Below are 18,481 nucleotides of genomic sequence, written 5' to 3'. Positions count from 1 at the left end.
TTGAGTCTAGTATTAGGATGATATCTTAAAAAAAAAAAAAAAGTATGAGATTCTTAATATCCAAACTTAGGTGTAAATGATATCTACAGATGTATTCTGGCAGTAAGTCAGTGCATGGGCAGGGAGAGCTGCCCACAGCAGAATGAATGTCCAAGGTATGCAGCAGCAAAGCCTTGTGAAAAATGAACATTTGGGTCACAGTGATACTTTTTGGTGTCTGACATGTTACACCTGAAACAAAGACAGTCTCAGGCAAATACAATTCCCCTGCACTGATATAGTCTGGAACACTGTAGGTGCAGTTTAGAGCCAACATTTGTTCTGTTTTAGGGAAAAAAGAAACGTATACAAACTGTTCTTTCCCATCCTGAAACAATGGAATAACACATGCTCGCTCCTTTACAGTGGTGAAATTCTGACAGTGATCAGAACAGCTGCTCAGCCACCAACCACAGCTTTTACAACTGGTTAATTACAGACATCCAAATCCTTGCAACACATTTTGCATTCATGGCCCAAACAGTATAATCAGTTACTTTATCCAGGACTGCACAATAACATCTCTGTTTATCAAAGAACAGAGCATAGTAACTTATCCCAGATTCATCATAGTCAACTGAAACATATCAACTTACATGTTCTGCTTTCTTTTTTAAATGAAAGAGAAAGGAAAAGGAAAAGAGTGATTTTTTTTTTCTTTTGTAAAAATGTGAAAGCAAGAAAACTGAAGATTAAGAGAGCTTGGCTAACTATTAACAGGATCCTTGTTCTGTGCCATGTTTATTACAATTTGATTGTAAAAATGGGGGAGGTGAAAAGGATGTTAATTGATACGCTTCCCATGAGTGTGATGACCTTCCTCTTGTGAGTAGCACTTCACAAGTATGTTCATTCAGTTGGAGTCCTCTGGATTTGGCTGAAGAGCTCTGGCAAAAGAGACACAGGCCATGTAGGACTATCCATCACATGGCTCTCAGGAAGAACTAGCATAAATTATTCTGCAGGACAAATATTAAATACAGCAAACACGGTAAAACAAAACCAGAACCTGGGGAGATTATTTTGTTTCTTGAAAGGATCCGAATTTTCTTTGTGTCTGGTTCTGCTTGTCCATGAGTGCCAAATCAATTTAAAAGTTTAAAAACTTCTCTTTCCCAAAGGGGGAAACTGAGGCACAAGGAAGTGAAGGTTTCTATTGGCCCTAAAGTTTGAGGGCTTGATATGAAGCTTGATTTTTTGGACAGAAAACCAAGATGAAAGTCCCAAAGAACGTGTAAGATAACATACACTCCCCCCCATATCTTATTAACAGGCTCAGATAAGTCATTTTTGAATGAGTCAGTCACTGTGATTCACATACAGATCTGACAGATCATCCAGAATACAGCCTGCCAGACACTGCTCCCAAATAATGTTTGAAACACAGGGCATGGAGGGGGTAATAATGGCACTGAAGCTAAACACTGGATTTAGCTTTTATTTTCTAGCTGCTTTAACGGCAGAGAGGGGTTTTGCCAACTGATTTTGCCCAGGAAATGAGTTCCAAGCCGTGATGTAAAAGCCCTAATGAATTCCTGCTCTGCTGACTCAGCGGTGCAGCAGGAGCAGACCCCCGCTGCCTGCAAACCAGGCGAGTGCCCGTCCTGCAAAAACGGGACCGAAACACTGTGTGCTGAATGTTCTCAAAGATAACTTAAACGGGTCTTCAAAACCCACCACAGTCCAGAGAGGACTCGAGGTTATCTGTTAGGTGACAAGTGGAATAAACTTCCAGGTACTTTTCAAATCTCATTCCTGTAAATAAGAAGCAGCTGACGGTGATCCTGCAGATTCCAGCTGAGAAAGCTCTGATGATATTAATGCACTATGTTGTGTCTAGAATCCCTTGATAGAATTACAACATTACTGTACACAGCTGGGTGGATATTATTATGTTGCACGAAGAAATAAGAGATTATACTATCAGGAGTAAATGCAACCCAGATCCGACACTAACGCACTTGAATGCAAAGCTGCTGCCTCCAAATTTAGTACAGGGTGTTTTTCAACGGTAACTTTCTAACAACATGGACAAATAAAGCCATGCACACGCTGGCAAGCTCCGCTGTGTGGCTAGAGAAGTTTGCTGATGACAGTCTTGTTATTGTAACAGGAAGTGACTCAGCCTTGGCAACAGGAGATCAGATATTTTATTCAGAAGCATTAGGTCATTTTTTTCCCCCTAACCAACCAACAGTTTTACAAGGCAACTGGTTTTGTTTGAAAATGAATATCTATTTTGAAAGTGATTTGCTGAGGGAGTGTAGTGAAACCTTTATGGTTAGGAATAACCACTCAGTTTAATGCAAGGCATCTGGAAACCTCTGGTCCTTTTAATTCTCTAAAATTTGCTGCCTGTACAAAATTGCCCCCCAGGGCAAGAATTCTCCCACATGGGTGAGTAAAGTATAACCAGCCACATTCTCATCATGAGAATGAGGATGAGTGAGGAGATTTGTGTCTGGACCAGTAACTTTCCATGACAATTAACATGACTGATGTTGCTGTTACAGTTAAAGTACTTCACACAGGCATTAGAGCTGAAGCAAATATGTGCCTATTACATGATCTTTCCTCAAGTACTTATAAATGGCACATGGTGTTATGCTGCATCTCCTAAAATCAGCATAAAAGAAAAATTCTCTTAATACCTGGCACCCAGCCTTGCCCAGAACAGTTTCTTTCCCTCTCCACTTCAGCACTGTCACTTGCAGTGTGTATCTTTTGCATTACATATAAGTTCACATAACTGTGTGGAAGGAGAAAAAACAGTTTTCCTTCAAATGCTGCACTGCTGTTAATCATTTTTGGCTCAAGTACGTTTAAGCACAGTTCACAACTGCATAAAAGTTGCACAAAAAGAAACTAACTGTGCAAGCCAAATTCAAATTCCCCCTCTAACAACCGAGAGTAAACATGCCACCAGCTGCAGCACTCCTGGAACAGGATTTCATCATCTTCTGAATATTTTCCTGGTCTGTTGTAAGGTTTGTATTTTTAAAATGCCAAGGAAGTGTTATACTCCACACTACAATGACTCAAATATCCCATACAAATATATAAATAACATATAAATACTAATGCCAGCTTTTTATCTTGGGCAGGGAGCAGCCAAAAAAAAGAGTTCATGGGTTAACTTAAAAACTCTATAGCAACAGTGTTTATCTATTGCCTCCACACTGTGCCCAGAGCCTAATTTTAGGTATTAAAAATAAAGCTCTGGACAATTTCCCGCAACAGACACTGCAAGAACACAGTGAGGCCTCCAGCATTCTTCTTTGACATCAAAACACACTACTTTTTTAAATGTCTAAAAAATTCAACTTATTTGGAAAGCCATTGCAGTGAATATGAATTTACTATTCAGCATAAAATGAAATACATCCTGAAAAGCCTCAGCACCCTACATAATTTCACTGTTATCTTCCTTGTGACACAAGCATCATTTTATAATTCCAGCCCATGAAAACAGAAGATTTCATAATTTTTGCTGTAAAAGCAACATGGTTTTCTGTGCTCTGTCAAATAGCATTTTTATCTTCTAGCAGTGAAAAATAGCTACCTTGTTCCACCATCTGCCCAGAGCTACTAAACCACAGGGTGTGCTTCTGTGATTTCAAACTGCAGAAGCCTAAGTAACATCAGTGTTATACCTATTAAATATACTAACAATCAGACCCTAACATTTTCAAAGTACTGTGGCACATGATGTAAGAAAGGCATTTCAATCAAACTCTTCCAGGGTTTAACTGCTCTCATGGTTTGCTTTCTGTCAGCTGTCCCACTCGAGCACTGCTATGAATCAAATGATTTTAACATCCTGAAGTGCTGGACAAAGCTTTGCTATCTATTCATAACTTAAAACTAAATCTGACAAACCATGTTTCTTTTTCCAACTGTATAGCCATAGAATATAATATGAAAATTATTTCTCCTCTACAGCAAAATTTTTCTTATCCCATATCTAGTCTCATGGTACAAATGTCTGAAAAAACAACAGGGAACCACAATTTTATATCTGAACACTCACTCATACACAGATATGTAACTTTTCTGTATATCTCATATTTGCTCAGACAGACTTGAAACATAAACCCTCAGTGCTTTAACACTTGAAGGATAATAAAAGGAACTTATTTATTATCTACATTTCACTACTTTAAAGCCAATGCTGTACTTTTCTGGGACCTCACATTTAATATATGAATGCTTGGAGTCAGCTTTCTCTGCGTTATATTCAGCAGGCACGAATATATTGCTATCTTCCATTGGAACTGTGTCAGTTTTATGGTTACAAATCCTCCATTCTCATGTGTTCTCAAAAGTACTCATGTTTTAATGGGCCTCCATCATATGTGAAGCCTTAATCTAGGAACTGACAAGTTTCAGCCCTGATGTTATATTTCTTACTGAAATAGAGCCTCCAGAGCTCTGATTTAGCGCACTCAGCCAGGAGCAGCAGTTGACAGGAACAGATAAACTGTAACATGCTTGTTACTGCCTGCACCTCCAGCCTCACGCCAGGCCAGGCTGGCCCAAGAGATGGGGGTGGAGAAAGCACTCAGTTTTTCAGATTAGTGGCCTGGTTTTATTTTCTTTTTTTTTCTTTTCTTTCTTTCTTTTTTTTTTTTTTTAATTCCTCTTTTCTAGGACTGGATATTATTTTAGCTTGTTATAAGGCACAGTACCCACTAACAATATTCATATTTTGTAAACTTAGGAAGTTAATACAGGCTGCATTTTCATAAGAACAAAATATTTTTTTCAGTTGTATACATTTGGGATGCTGCTGTAATGCATTTTAATGGCCTCAAGTTCTAAAATGGAAAGATTCTGAAAACTCATTTTGGGCATGCAGAATGAATTCTCTATAAAATACACAAGCTCTTGGTGGAATTCAAATATCACACATACACAGAGAGACCTATTAAATCATATGCTTGATATTTTTTCTCTTCAATATGTACTGCATCATACAAAATAAGGGAAATAAAGAAACTCTGCAGAAATTTTGTAGAACCGAAAAAGGAAATGGGCTGCACAGGAGACAAGTTCTCCTTGAAACTAAAGACACAGAAACTTTAGTCAGAAAAAGTGTTTCAGAAAGTGGTCTTCATTTGCCTAACTCATTCTAAAAGTGATCCTAACAGGACCACAGAAGCAATAGCCAGAGACAAAAACAAACTCTTATGAATTCCAGGAATTCATAGAGAAAATATGTTATACTGACATTATATAATAACCTAACGTAGAAAAAGTATGCTCTTGCTAATACTGTCCACTTCCCCAAGGATCTCTCTGTATAATGGTGTTTCACTGGATTCACTGCATAATGGTGGTGGGAGCTGCTCCTCTGAGGCCTGCGCTGGGAGCAGTGGTGTTGCAGGTCTCTGTTGGTGACATGGACAGAAGGGTCAGTGCCCCCTCAGCAGGTTTGACACACTGGAGGGAAGGGATGCCATCCAGAGGGACCTGGACAGGCCGGAGAGGTGAGCCCATGGGAACCTCCTGAAGTTCAACATGGTCCTGTGTAAGGCTGTGCATGGGGATCAGGGCAGTCCCAAGGACAAGCACAGGCTGAGGGATGGCTTGAGAGCAGCCCAGAGGTGAAGGACTTGGGGGTGTTGTTGGATGAGAAGCTCAACATGACCCAGCAATGTGCACTAGCAAAAACACAGCCCAAAGTAGGATCCAGAGCACTAACAGAGAGCTGGGATGCAGCTGTGCTGCACTGTTAAATCTGAAAGCTCAAAAACATTCTTTACCCTTCCCAGCTGACATGCAGAGTTCATGAGATTTATTGACAAACTAAAGCTCAGGATACTGAACTGACTTTTAAAGACATCAAGTCATCCCTTTCCTCAGATCTTAATGTGATTGTGATCTGAGGTTGTGCATGCCTGGAAAAGGTTAAAATTGTGTTCAATATTGTCTAACCAATGAGCCACAAAGTCCAGCGCCTACCAGAACCTCTGGATGTCAATTGCAAACATGAATCTCTTGCCAGCACAAATAGGATTTCAACTATTAATCCTTGTCCTCAAGAAAAAAATAAAAATCATATGCTTGCAGTTTTGTCATGAATTCTAAACTCACCACTACAGATTATAAACATTTACTCAATACTATAAAATTGTACTATTTATGCAACAGGCTTTTCTGCTCCAATTCCTCTTCTGAGCTGTCTATTCTCATGCTGCAGTTTAAACATATTTCCTGTTAGCCACAAAATGGGGAAAGAGCAATCATTGTACACAGTTCTTAACAACAGTAATGTGTTTCCATCTCTGAAGAGTGAGAAGCTGCCGAGCCAGCACTACAATGGTCATAAACATGCTTTTTGAATAAGTTCAATAAATTCAATGCACTCCTTATTAAAATTATTGCAACAGAGATATTCTACTAACAGAAGTGAAGGCAGACAACATTTCTGCCTATTTATGAAACCATTTGCAGCTTTGATTTGAGAAACGTGACATATTATAGACAAAAAAGGAAAGCAAACTTTATTTGGAAAATCTAAGTAAAAAAAAGCATGAGTGAGGAAAGTGAAAAAAACCAAACAGGCCTTTAAAAATATTTGGGGGTTCCCAGAAAGACTGTTCCTGAGTTCTTTATGACTTATCTGAATCTCACAAACAATAAGGATAGGAAACACGACATCCAAGGACACGTGGCAGGTACAGGCAAAATGCCAGTGAGGATGGAGAACAGTCACCCTGACGACAAGAGCAGCCTTGTTGAAGAGAAGATGCCAGACAATGGAATACCCACTCCCAGGGGAGAGTCTGAAAGACTGAGGTGTGTTGGAGGTGAGTAAGTGCCAGCTCAGATCTGCCTCCAGCTCTGCTATCTGAAACTCACGCAGGGACAATCGCGCCTGTCCTTTGAACAGCGGCGCTGCAAAGTGCACCAGACTTCCCCTGCTTCCTGTTGTGCACCCTGCAGCTGCTGGGCAATCACCTCTGCTCCTTGCTTCTTGATAGAGCTTGAAAGTGAGAACTGAGATAACAACTCTAGCTGAGTGGTTATTTCAAAAGGCAAAAAGCCTATTTAAAGGCTGAAATATGACTGCTATGTATGCTAAAAAGTGAATGCATATTTATTTGTTTCAAATATTGCTTAGTGACTAAAGAACTTGTGATGCCATCTGAATACTGGTTTCTATGCTATAGAAACATAATATTTTGCTCCTAAGAAGCTAAACATATCTTACTATTAAGTGTCCCATAGTAGAGGATTTTCATGATGACACAAGGGTGACACATGCAATCACAAGAGTCCAGTAAGGGTAAATATTTTTGCTGCCCAGAGCTGCAACTTGTGAGATGAGTGGAAGGGACATATCCACATATAGAGCCGAACCTCTAAAACAACCATTTGATAAAATAACACTGAAGAAACAAATAGAAATTAAATTCATGGACATCAGATCTATGGACAGATTTTTTTTAAGGCACAGATGTACTGTCTAACATCACTAGCCCAACAGTAGTAAATGGACTATTGGAATGGACAGCAGGAAGCACACACCTCACAAACTCCCTCCCTTAAAATATCGCCACTAGCTTTTGGCCTTGTTATTTTAAAGGGAGAATGTGAATCTAGTCCTTCATTGCCACAAATTCTGAGGTTGAATTTCTAGAATTTCTGCATAAATTTTATCATGATTGTACAGAGAATACTGAAACTGAAGCACTCACTTGATCCAGTAGAGCTGCCTTCTTTTACTGCTAATAATGAGATTTTCATTCCACTACCCCTACTACAAGATTTCCCAGTCTAAACAAAATACATAAAACATCCTAGTTTCCAATCAGAACCTTTGCATAACTGCTTTCTATGCAACTCTTCTTTTGCCTGTCATGTTTATTAATGTTCTTCCTCTCTGATATTTCTTCCTCTTCATTCAGAGGACAAAATCTCTCTTTGCCTGAACGAGCATAATTTTGTATTTCTCTCTCTCTCAGCAAAAGGTCTCCAGGCCACATCACCCTTCTCTGCTACTTGTTAATGCAGTGTATTTCCCATCAGATATGGGGTTCCTGATGACACAATTTAGGATTTTCCACATTAACATCTAACTCTGGAAATGCCTTTTGCATCCCATGACTTCATTTACCTTCCTGCCACTGGATGAAATTCTTCCTGATCCCATGATCAGGTGATCTCCTGATCAGCCTATTTGCTCTTCTCTCAAGACAAACTGATGATTTCCTACAGTGCAGAAGAAATCCTTGGGTTTGGTACATAAGTGCATGACCCTGAATTTAGACTGGTTTTTCCTTTCAGCTGGTACTACCCCAGTCCTCAAGGCCATTTCTTTTCCTGTGGTGCTACAGTACAATCCATCTCTGTATTGACAACATCTCCCAGGTTTGTGCCACCAGTATATTTCATCGCTAAATTCCTACTTCTCTTGCCTGGCAAGATATGGAATGGAAATATTAATAATAATTCTACATGGAATATCAGTTCAAATTCTTTCATGAAGTCCAGGAAAATTAGATCTGTCAGAGTTCCCTCGAGAAAAATCTATCGATTTTCTCTTGATAAGAGAAAATCTATTCTTTTATCAGTGAAATGTCTAATTAATGATATATGTTAGCCTAATGAAATCTAAATTAGACACCAGAGAAGTCTCTTGGGAAGACAGCAGAAGGATCATAATTCTGTATTTTTAATCTGATTGAGGTAATATTAAAACATGAAAAGAATCCAAATGATCTCCTGTAATACTAAAACCAACATCCAAAAGATCCATTAAATAAATCCTAAATTTTCTTTGTCAGGCTTCTTCAAATTCATGATACTGGTCTAAAACTTCATATTTTCTTATATCACAGGTGTGTCAGTGCCAGGTTTGGGCAGTTATTGACCAGGTGGTTGCCACTTCAGGATTTCTTCAAATGTAAAAATCCAGTGATGGCCTATTTATTTTCATGTTAGAATTCAGATTCTCACCTATTCACTTGTCTCCAGGAAAATGATCTTATGATTAAAAATAAAGGTTAAATTTTTTAGCAGTTGTGTGAGTGTCAGATACAGGCAGGCATGTGAAGAACTTTTGAGGGGCTAGGGAAAAAGGGAATTTTACAAGTAATCAAATATATTGAGAGTTGCCATTATATTGAATTTTCAGAGAAAAGTCATTTGACAAAGAGATTGTTGCTCTAGAGATTTTGTGTAAGTCATCTGTACTATTGCAATTGTACTGAAATAAAAGTATATCCACTGAGATTATGCTGGATAAAAGCATTACACATATTCTGTATTTATCTATCTCTGTCCTACTTCAGCCTCCTGGTATGAAAATGAATGTTCCTCATGCCATTTCAAGACTGAAGCATGGATGATGGATACCTGGATGTGTCTCAAGACTGAAAAAAAACCCGCCAAAACAACACAGAAACACTGCTGGAAGCAATGGGATGGATTGAAAAGGACTGGTTTGGGTTACAATCTGAGATGGGAGGTTTGTGTTTGGAGTCACTGCTGGACCCCAGGATGCACCTTGCAGTTAAATAACAGTCCTGGCAGACACCTTTTTCCTTGGCCAGACAAGCACAAGCGCTTATTCCGGCTGAAGGGGCTGTGGCAGGTGTCCTGCCCTTTGGCTGTGTGCAGATTAAGCTCCTGGTGGGTGCTGGGCCTCTACCTGAAGCTACCCCAATGGTTATGCAGCTCTAAGAGCTATTGCTGAATGCTGCTCTCTGACAAAGCTGGGCTGCATGAAACCAGCTGAATTTAGTGTTTGCAGGAGCTATTTACCTGTGGATGACATTCACAGCACTGCATTTCAATGGCATAGGAAGTATAGAATAAAAAATCATGTTTACTGTCTGTATAGAACTATTCCTATAAGTCACAGAAGTGCTCATACTAGTGCCCTTTTTAAAACACTTTCCATAACATATTTTCAATAAGAAGTATTTCCTGAGACTGTGTTTAGAGTCCACATTCATTAACCTTCCACGCATGCCACAAGGCTCATCTTTTCATCCCACAGGGATTTGGGAAGATAGAAAGCTACTGGATTAAAAGGAATTTTACTTGAGCAAGCAGTGTTTCTATTTCAGAAAAACCTCCAGGAGACCTTATTTACATTTAATTTCATTTTTTTTAATTTTTGATTTTTGTGTCATTTTAATTTGTGAGCAGCATCTATAGCATTGTCTGATACTTTACAAAAGTGCCAAGACACAACATGCTCTGAGTTACAGTTCTTGGAGGCAGGGAATTGATGGTATTTTAATTATCTGTACACATGCACCATTGTGTGCTCCTGTCTTTAAACGTCGAGATAAGAAGTTTTTACTTGCCTTTGAACAAAGAGAATGCCCAACATTTTTGTGTTTCACTTCCCTCACTGTTCTCCACAACACTCTTGACTAGTTATTCTTTTTCCTTCTACAACTTCTCCCCTGTGATCATGTTGAGGAATATCTGCTTTCAAATGATGAGACAACCTCCCTAAAAGAAACATGGCCTTTTCAACAGTTGCTGCCCCTATCACTAAAAAATAACACTGTGAACATCAGCCAAAAGCCAGAGAGCAATTCCGTAGTGCTTTGGGCCCAGCCACAGCACAAAGGAGCAAAGGACAGAAACCCCCAAAGCTCTTCCTTCAGAGGACTTTCCCACCCTGTAACAACCATGAGTCACAGCTAAGCAAAAGCCATCTGTTCATCTGGACACAGATACTGCTTGTCAGTGAGCAGGAAACATTTCCACTGAGAATCTCACAGCAGTGGAAATCTCCCTGTGTAGACAAACTTTTGGTGTTTCAGATCTCCTACTCTGCAAATCAGGAACGGTGTAGCTCCCTTTTACCCTGCTTTGTCTGTTATCTTCTTTCCAAAAACAGGCAGGAGATTGACTGTGTGGATGCATTTACAGCTTGGCTAGCACCATGAGGCCTCCAAGACAGCTCATGAGTCCGGCAGCTCTCAGCAAAAGCCAAGCATTCAAGTGCAGCAACACAGAGCATCACCAGCTCAGGCAGGGCCAGCCCCTTCCTACTCCTCCTTTCCATTCCCATTGCAACATGCCTCAGCTCAGCTGGGACCCCAGGAAAGATGGGAAACTGCCATGGTACCTCCTGCCCCCAAATGATATCTCTGAGATCAGCTATTGATGAAACTGGGAAAAATGCAGTCATAATTAACATGTATGTTGAAATAGTTAGTGGCAGAAGTACACTCTGAAAAGGGACCAATCAGTCCTAATTAAAATCATGTTTAACTAATCCTTTTGGGAAGGGGATTGTCACTTAGTGTTTGTTCTTTCCACATGTAGCCCAATGGCATTTGGCATTGATGATGCATTTAGTGTTATCACAATATAAGCAATGAAGAATAATAACTACAAAAGTATAAATTTCATGCTTTTTTCCTAGCAAGACTGCTTCTGTAGGCACAGTGTAGTGTAAAACCACCACAGCATCTTATATCAATTTGCTTGACTATTGCATAGTTTGGGTTACTACTGAGTAAATGTTTAGCAACTCACATGTGCAGGATGGGTGTCTAATAATTTTCATGTGTGTAATGTTTTGATCAAATTATTTCCACGTTCATTTTCATGGATTAGTTTCCAAGTGGACAAGACCCAAAAAATCAGAAAAACTCTTAAGGGTTTTACTGTACTGAAGACATTCATAATGACGACATTTATAAAGAATGAGAAAACATTTACTTCTATTAAAATTAGAACATTTACATTCAAATTTACAATACATACACACAATTATGTCAAAGGTACTATCAGCATTCTATAAAACAAAATTGTGATTGTCTATTAAATCAGTTGATACCAAAAAGATCAGCTGGTTAAAAATTTTCTCCCTCCAGTTAAAATAACAAGACAATCTATTTGCTTTGAATACAACTTTTGATTTCTATCATGGCTCTGAAATTCATGATTTCTAAATGAATGTCAAATGAGATTTTTAAAAATCCCCATTTAAATAAACTTCCTAAACTGCAAGAGAATGGAAAAGATGGAGAAAGAAAAATTTTGGCTTCTCTCTGTGTGTATTAACTTAATCGTTTGTCCCTTGAAAAAAGCAAGTTGCCTTAAGCATTTAAACTCCAAAAAGGGCTCATTTAAAGCAAAACATTTTAATTTGACAAAAAACTTCTAGGACATGTTCTAAAAAAAAAGTTTGCATATTTTTGAGGGAGAATGATTAGATGCAAATAGCAGGTAAGGATGACAGAAAACATCGACATGTAATTAAAAAATAATCATAGATGATTTCTGCACCAGGTGAAGATCACACAGCACACACCACCAAAGAAGACAGACAAGCTTTGCTGGGGAAGTCTTGAAGGAAGCTGCCTGTCTCTTGGGGAAAGGAAAAAAGTATTCAGGAGGAAAAAGCTTTAAAAGGCTGTGAAATTGCCAGCAGGATACACAATGACCACCACAGATAAGAACTCCATCAGGTTGCAAATGTATAGGAAAAAGGTTAACACTTTGCTTGTTATTCAAAAGAAAATGAAAGATGAGATTATGATATCAAGCCTGGATTAGGACTCAGAAGATCTGAGTTAATTTCTTGGCTCTGCCATAATCTCTCTTTGTGATTTTGGGCCAGAGCTTACATTTGGCATAGAATGAAGGAAGGAAGTAGTATCCTTTCTGTAAAGTTGGGGAACTGAGACCCAGAGATAATAGCCAAGGACTCACAATGCTTTACAGACATTTACATTTCCAATAAATTTCTATGCATAGAAAAATGACTGAGAGTTGAGAGGTATCTTTGTGGGTCTGATCCTTCAGTTATGTCTGTGTTTTTGCTTCCTTGTTATGGAATTCAGATAAAAAGTCCTTTCTCCCACACTTTGAACAAAGGCTGGGGATTTTTGTTGGTTGGGTTTTTGTTTGGGTTTTGTTTGTTTGGTTGGTTGGTGTTTTTTGTTTTCGTTTTTGGGGGAGGACTAATTTTGTTTCTTTTTTTCTAACCAGGCTGAAATACAAAAACTCAGGAAAAATACTTTTTACACAGTCATTTAAAATTTTCCTATGACTTCACAGTCCCATAAAGAGGACCCAAGAAGCCTCCATGAATGAAGAAATAACTAGCTTGTATGTGTGTTTATATGTTATATGTGCCCATTTGTCTCAGATACCTACAGAGTAAGTATTTTTATTTTATTTTTGCTGTCATCCTAGTGCACAATAGCAGTAATGACAGCAGTGTGAGTGTATTGACAGGGGCTTACACAGCAAACAGCAATTTCCCTGAATTCCTACACGCCAGGCTGAGCTCTGGCACTGACTGGGACTAAACCCTGAGCACTTAAGTGGAAACTCGGGGTTACTTCATCATAGTCACTTGCTTTTCACTTCCTTTTCCCTGTTGATGTCCCAAAGCTACCAGAGTTACTCTGATGTGAATGAGATCTGAATCCTGACCATTGGCAACAGTTACAGAAAACAGGAAATGGGGCATTTCAAATAACAATAGGTGGGAACAGTGAGTAAAGGTTCACTATGTGGTAACGGTGCTGACTCTTTAATGACTGTGTTTATTTCCTTGTGTCCCAAAGAAGGCCACAGTTCATTTTGCTCTCAAATATGTAGGTATGGACATGTGCATATCAGACCCTGTATCTCATTTTGCAGTTAATGGTGAGGGGGTGAATCAGCACTGACTCCCACTTCTCATAAGGAGGGACACAATGAGAATTTCTCTCCTGTGCCATGAAAAATCAAGTTGCCAGAGGTAAAAGGTTCATCCCATACCCTGTTAAGAGAAAAGCTCCCTATTGATACAGCAATAGGCATTTTTTTCTCTCCCATTCACCACAGAAAGGAGTACTGTGACACAGAGAAACCCTTAAAACCCTTTGCAAAACTTACAACCCATACAATGCACTTCACGTGCAGAGCAGAGAGGTTACAAGCTGGAAAAGCTATCCTGGGCCATGTAGTTCATTCCAAGCAAAGGTCTGCCCTTCTTGGCTGGGGCTCCCACTCAACTCCTTGTCTAGTCTTGCCATGACTAATTCCCAGAAAAGGCAGTTTCACAACCTCCCCAGCCAGCCAGCCCTGCGTCTAATTGGCATCACTGCTTAGAAATACTTCCTTGCATTCTCCTATGAAAGTTTGCAGCTACAATCTAATTCTATGTACTTTTACTAAGCCTTACAAGCAGCTAGTGAGACAGCCCAGCTATTTTTAACAATCATTAGTCCTCCAGTCTCTCGCTTCACAAAATGACTGGTTCTTATTGGGTTCCTTTCTCACAGCTTCCAAAATTGTTCTGAATTAAGTTTCCCAGCTTAACGCTCTGTTAAATAATGCTCACTAATTAGCAACAGCAAAAACTAAAAACTGGTCATATGAAAATGAAAAAATGCCCAGTGACACAGGTGTTTTATTTTTTTTTTCTTAGCTCAAGCTGCTTTTTAAATAATTAATCATACCAAATTCATAGTAAACTTCCTAAAAGCAACCAAGGAACTTGTCAGACAAGCCCCAGTTGTTCCAATTTGGTACTTATGAGGCTGTTCACCCTAAACCTCATCTTTCATAAAGATGCTTTGCAAAGAATGTGTGCTTTTCTTTACACAGATTACTCATATTTCCAAAGAAATATCTGGAAGGCTACCTTTTTTTTTTTTAAGAATAGGAGACTTTTTACATCATGGAAGATTTTGTGCACTGATCAAAAAGTAGTCATCCTAAAGTTCAGATCTCACAAAAATGAAAACAGTTAACTTTTATAAGTTCAATTTTTATTTTACCCTATACAGGATGAGTGCTTTTAAATACTTTAGAAAACCATACACGAAATTTTTTTATATTAAACTCCATGAAGTTCCCATTCAATTAGGACTTATAACTCCTATTACTAATACTCTTGTGTACTATTAAGCAGACTGCTAAACTGAGCCTCTTGTGGAAACAAGGTCTAATTCTGTCCTAATACAGTCACAGAAGAAAGAGCTGAAAAGTGAATGGATGTTTTGTTCATAAATACATCCACCAGCTAAGCATCAGGGAGGAAAAAAAGACCTATTTAAAACATAAAGACAACATGGGTACATGAGAAAACAGATTTAATAACCTGTTTGCAACCAGGTCACTACAGGATCGTCACTCGTAACTACAGCAGCGAGAGGCAGAATCACCTTTCCAGGGCCATCTATGGAAATGGAAAATGTAATTGCCTTCAAGGTGAGGCAATTAAGGACACTTAAGGAAGACATTCTTCAATACATCTGCCTGAAAAAGGATTGTCTGTTGACACCTTTTACTCTCATGCTTTTTCTGGGTGCTGATGGGAATCACAGACCAGTGCACTACCTTCTCATTGACTGTTTAGGCACCTCTAGGAGAACCAAAGTGAAAACAGGAGTTTAAAAGCATGAACTACATGGCTCTGTAGCAGGTAAACTGTAGAAATTAATAGCTGTGGGTTCTGTCTGAAGAGAAAGAAAAAAAAAAACCAAAATCCAAGGAATCAGAATGACAAAAACTACACAACACACCACCTCTGACTCAGCTGGGGGTCATTGATTCATGTTCTGTTCACATTAGCTAATGACAACCATTTCTTCCCCTCCGTTCTGGTTAATTTTTTACCAGTATTTGTAGGGAAACACATCACCTCTCCTGTTTTCTGTCTACTAAACAAGTTCACATCACGTTTACCTGAATTCTTCCTTACCATATTTTTATGATTATATCTTTTAAATTAATTTACCTTTTCCTAGTTTTAGTCTAGCTTGTGGTCTGAAATGTAAGTCTCTAACTCTGCCAGAGCAACAGATCAGGAATCACCCCACTTGCTTGCCTACTCATTACAGTTCTATTTATATATCCTCAAAGAGCATTTACTTTATCTGTGGTAGAATCACAGTGCATACTAGTTTTCGATTTAGCAACTTGCCACCTCGGAAGCAGATAGTTTCAAGTAGTGTTCTCTGCTATCTGACAATGCTTTCATGCAATTGACACCCTCTCTCTCTTCTTATCCCAAATAAAGCCCATTCATCCTAATCAAACCAAAAGCTGTTGATTCCTGCCTATTTCATCTAACCTCCCTACATCTGACTGTACATTAACCATTTTCAGGAAGTTTTCTCCTGCTCTTACTCTCAGCACTGAATACAATGCAGACCAACTTGATGTGTCCTCTAAAAATGCATGAATATTGTAAGAACAGAACAGGTGCTCCCCCTGCCTCATGTGGAGCTCAGCCCACCTGGAAAACACCGTCTGTCACCTGCTCCTTAGGAGAGCAGATTTTCCAGGAACAGTCTACCATTCCTGACAAAAGCGGTTACTACGGAGAAGTGGTGGGGTATGTAATGTGGCAATACAGCTTTTCAGACAGAACCTTACTAAAATTAATGAAGCAAAAGGAAAGGAAAAAAAAAAAAGCACACAAGGCTTTTTTTTCCCCTGCACATATTTGTAAAATAGCAGCCTTAAAGTGGTAAATTGGCAGCTTCTAAATTGTGGACAGTCCTACTAAAAAGCCATTGTGAGACTTCACAGGCAAAGCTCTGACATTTGGAGAAATCCTATATAATTTACACTAATTTTTGCTACCTTTTTAAGTGGTATTGATCATACAGAGTTAAAAACACGGGGAACAATTACAGAATTGGAAGTAAGTATGTGATAACCTCTATGTAATCAAGGGCATTCACCATGAATTAAGTGTATGGCAGTGACAAGAAAATCATCCAAGGAACTTGGTAGCTGTGCTCCTTCCTAACTCACCAGCAGTGAGTACACACAGCCAGTACACACACTCCACATACATAAATGAAGAGGCATCTGCTCTAAATCAGGGTCTTTGTCCTTCATTGGCACATCTAAATAAAGTTGTGTAGTCCCAGAGGACCGACTGATTTTGCTCTGGATTTTTTAAAGTTAGAACATGTTTTCTTTTAAGGTTTTCAAGGTAAATTCCATCCCAGCTCATGACTGAAAAAATCCCAGTAGTATAAAATTGATATTTGAAATTTAACTGCTTTGTATAGCTTGAAGAAAGTCATTAGGGACTAAATTATATCTTCAAGTATCTTTACTAGCTCATTCTTTCATTTTCTTTCATTTTGGGGCCTATTAAAAATTGTCCTAATGTTTATTATCCCCCACAGACTACAATAAATTCCCTTCAACTCACACGCCATCCCTTTGTTCCACATGGCTGCTGTTAGTGCCAGTAGTTTCCCTTCAGCTTGTGTTCCACGGAACTGTCTCCTAAACCACAGCATGTTTTTGACTCACCATTTCATTTTAATTCCTGATTAAATACATACTGGGTAAAAATACTTTGTCTGTTTTCTTCACTCTGTTTTCTTACCCATTCTTTCTTATCTGGCTTTGACCTTTAGTTCTATTGATGCTTTTTTGATACTTGAAATCAAAATTTCTCAGTACAGTTGCAATCTAGAACTCACCCAGAGACACATATGTCAATTTTCTTTTGTCCATTGGTAATTGTCTAATGAAAGCCAGCCTTTAATCAGAATATAACCTAAAACAGTTTTACTGTACAATAGTCACATCTGTGCCATAGTTTTCTTTGATTTGGTTCATTTTTTCCTACAGGATTCTTCGTCCCACTCAACCAATCACAGCCTGATGGCAGTGCAGAAAACCTTACTTATTAAAGAGGCATTTCATTTAAGGACTTTTTCATCTCCATCAGTTTACATCTGCTGTTTCCAGTTGTCCTTCACTGGGAAATACTGCCCATACAAAATAAGATCATTATGTCTCAAACTCCACGTGGGCAGAGCCAACCTCATCCAGCCTCTGACAAGCCCAGATTTCTCTGTCATGACACACAGCTAAAAAGGGGGCAAGTGTAAAATAGAAAGAGCAGATAGTTGCATTTACTGTCACTATGTTTGAAAATAAAATCTTGTTTAAATAGGGAGCTGGTCAGTTAAAAAAACACTAATGATTCCCAGAGTTATGTTACCAGGTTATATTTGACTGGAGCCCACACCACATTTCAGGCCAAAAAATATTTTACCCCACAGAACTAAAAGTAGGCTCAAGTAAGGTGTATAATTCATCTACTTAAGAGGGCCTTTATTTTTTTTTTCCTTCTGCACTTTTCTTCAGAAAAAGGGCTTCATTTTGGCCACAAGTAGACACAAAACGACCTGCACTATCTGTTGCCTGCAGGGCAATTTTGGAGATATATTTACATGTTTGGCCATGTGAAACCAAGTAAAGAATTACTGATTCAACCAAGCGTGCATAATTATCTGGATTTAGATGTTTTGTGTTTTCAGCATCGCCTTGTTTTGCTAAACATAAAATAATGCTCTAATTGACCTTATACTTTTTTTTTCCATAGACACAGGAAAACCAACCATGAACACCAGTTGTTTGTTTAAGGAATCACCATATTAATAGTTTATGAGGGGGCCAGGGATGGGAAGTTAGACTGACATTTTCA

The sequence above is a fragment of the Agelaius tricolor genome, unplaced genomic scaffold (genome assembly GCF_023055355.1).
Source record: "Agelaius tricolor isolate 1412-34295 unplaced genomic scaffold, bAgeTri1.0.p SCAF_6, whole genome shotgun sequence".
In the NCBI taxonomy this organism is placed as follows: domain Eukaryota; kingdom Metazoa; phylum Chordata; class Aves; order Passeriformes; family Icteridae; genus Agelaius; species Agelaius tricolor.
The sequence above is the reverse complement of the archived record's forward strand: the minus strand, read 5'-3'. Positions refer to the sequence as shown.